Genomic DNA, 3267 nt, shown 5'->3' on the forward strand with positions numbered 1-3267 from the left:
AACCAGTCGACTTACCCACATCTGAGAGGTCGGAAGTTGGCCCGATATCACATGACGGAGAATTCGAAGAAAAAACAGACATAAACAGTGCTACGACTTGACATAATCAAAATACTCATGTACTGAATCAATATCGACCGTTTGAATTTTTACGCCTAAAATAATCGTCAAATTGCAAAAATATGAGATAAATGGATAGTACGGGGATCGAATTCAAACGTGACACATGCTTATTGTTATAAATGGTTAATATTGAACTCTTTGTTTTAATTTTAATTTCACCATTCTGATTACGAAGAACATTTAAAAACCACACACACACACCAAAATTTTTGATGCATCGTAGCAGTGCGCCAGTTTGCGTAATATTCAAGTTCGAAATCGGTTTCCATGGAACACCTGGATGAATAAACATAAAACTGTCCGACATAGTGCATATTTGAAGTTCAAACTACTAGTTGGTCATTCTCAGTTTTTAAATTTTCAAGTCGATATTCAATTTATCTGCCACTCACCTTTGGTTTTCAGCTCAGATATTATTCATGGGTTAGTTGGACTTATTGTAAATAGCTTTTTATATAGTTGTGTTTTGCTGATGTCCTGTTGATACTTAGTTTTCGTCATTTTATAATAAATGGCCTTTTTCAATTCATATATGGTATTGTGTCTTTTTATGAAAATCAAACGAAGCAGAAATTATTCAAGGAGGAAAAGTGACCAAAATTTATCGACCTCCAGATCGAAACTGTCAGTTAAATCATTCAAAATTAAGCCACAATCATTGAAATAAATCACATCCTTAAATACATGTTCCTCTAAACTAGCTACATTTCTCAGTTGATAAGCTTTATAGCTCAAATGCTCAAAAAGTTATTCCATAGACGCCTGTGTGTCATGTAAAAGCGCAGGGCATCTAGTTCCAGAATCACATACTTAAACATTAATGATAAAGTTTTAGAATATATTTCATCAATAGTGTCTGGTGCAGGAAACATTTGCCATGCACTTTAAAGGCCCTGGAGCTGTATTTTAATAACATACACATGGCTAAAATAGCCAGATGGAATGTTTTTTGCAAAAACCAATAACACCAGACAAAAAAAAAAGACAATTCCGGAGAAATACACAATCGAAATTTCTATGGCATCGTCTATGCAAAGTTTTATTTTCACTTGTCAGATCAGGGCTTCTATTGTCACGATTCGGTAATCGTAATAAAATACGTCAGGATCGTTTCGGGGAGTATGCTACCTTTTTGTAAAAAAAGGTACAAAAAAGAACTGGCAAATAATAGCCTGAAGCCTCTTTCTTTATACGAGTTCCTTCATAGTAAACACTGCCCCTTTTATCCGTCAGGGCCTGCATGAAATACATGAAGACTGCTCTTCCAATTGGTACTCAGCTCAGTATTGTTCTTTATATTTCAGTTATTTGATTGATAACTATTTGTAATCTCGCAGGGTTTTCATTTCTAGATAAGCATAATATGGTTTTTATGCTTCTTAAAATAATAGGCAACTTGAATACATCGACACTGAACGACTGGTTTATTCGGGTAAATGCATAGAAATAAACGGGTACTGAAAAGAGGATAGAGGTCAACTATTTTTAATTGGATCATGGTTAGTACAAACCAAAGTAATCAGCATATTTAATTCGCGGATAAAGTTGTTTATTGGGTTTGTTTATTGGCATAAATAACATAGAATTAAATTATATGTATGAGAAATACCCATAAAGTGGACCTAACTATCTGCATTTGAACTTAAGCAGGGTATGCCAATGGGACTATTTTACGGCGGCAGTGTAAGATAATTGCAGATGCTATCAGGCTTTACAAATCTAAAGGCTCTGGCGACTGCTATATCAATTATTATGATCTTCGATCTAAATTGATAAAAATGATATACGGATGAGGCTAAGAACTGCGGGAAATGCGAGACTGTTCTGAGCATTTTCACCGGTTCAAGCGGAATTCATACAGAAAATGTTTTATCAAGTCAGTTTACTGTTATTGTCTTTATACTGTAAGAAAATAATTTGAAAAATGGCGATTTGGGCAAGATAACAACGTTTTTCTGGGCGACATCCCGGCAACTTCAAAACGATGTGAGTTAAGGTTTGTTAATTCACAGCAGAAAGTTATATTCAGTCAATGACCGCACATCACTTGCAAATATACGGTCAAGGCATTTTGACTGCTCAAATAGAACGGTGGCAGTAATAGATTACAGCTAAAAGAACCTACTGAAGATAAGAGAAATAAGACGTCACACACAAGAAATTAAGAAGCGCTCCACATAAGAATCATGCAAAATGTGATTCGTAGTAGGAAAGCCTACATAATTTTATTTTTGATATTTCGTTTGAAATGTCATAGAAAGTTGCATGTGGCTTTTCATCTAACCCTTCTTCATAGGAGATAAAAATCCTATAGAACGTACTGTAGAATTCAAAATTGAGGGAGATAACTCTGTAAATGACACTAAAATACGAAAGAAACATTTGGATTTTTATGTGGATTTTTTTATCCTAAGAGAAGACACATTGGCATGAATAATTATACATTTCATCATATAGACTTATAAAGGGACTTAATACCAAAAACAAAAATATGTAGCCTTTTTTTGTAGATGCACACATTTTAGAGAATTTCATGACTCTGCATGACTCTTACAAAGACTGCTACTTATGTACAAGCAATATAAACTACCACTACAAACCCGGAGGTACATCAGGTGCTTTTGAAGGGTAAGCATGTCTTGTTCCGCCAGCGACATCAATCATATTGCCAGTGAGTATAATCTGATAATAATCTAGCAATAATAATGCAGCTCCGAGACACGTGTAAAACGCTATTCACACTATGGCAAAATCAATCATTTCGTCTAAGTATCATGATGTAACCGTAGAAAATAACTTGGAAATTGTGGAAAAATATCAGAGATTGACAAAATAAGATTAAGGTTATAATAAATCACCATAAAACATACGCCATTAATAATTTTTTTTTTTTAATCGCCGGAATGTAATCGTGAACTCGATATTACAAAGCAATAAATCATGCGATAAAAATTAAGATCATGCTAAAAATTTACATGAAGATTTCAAAGGAAATAAAATGAATCTCACTCGACGCATTAACACAACAGCGCAACGTTTCCAAATAACAGAATAAATGGGTTTAATCGAAAATATTAATATCTATTTTAGCCTGACCTTCGTATGGATATTTGTGTAGCTCGAATATGAGGCACAATTTCAGAA

This window comes from Perna viridis, chromosome 12, assembly GCF_037379345.1.
Source record: "Perna viridis isolate PV_CMFRI_1.1 ecotype Kerala chromosome 12, ASM3737934v1, whole genome shotgun sequence".
NCBI classification, from domain to species: Eukaryota; Metazoa; Mollusca; class Bivalvia; order Mytilida; family Mytilidae; genus Perna; species Perna viridis.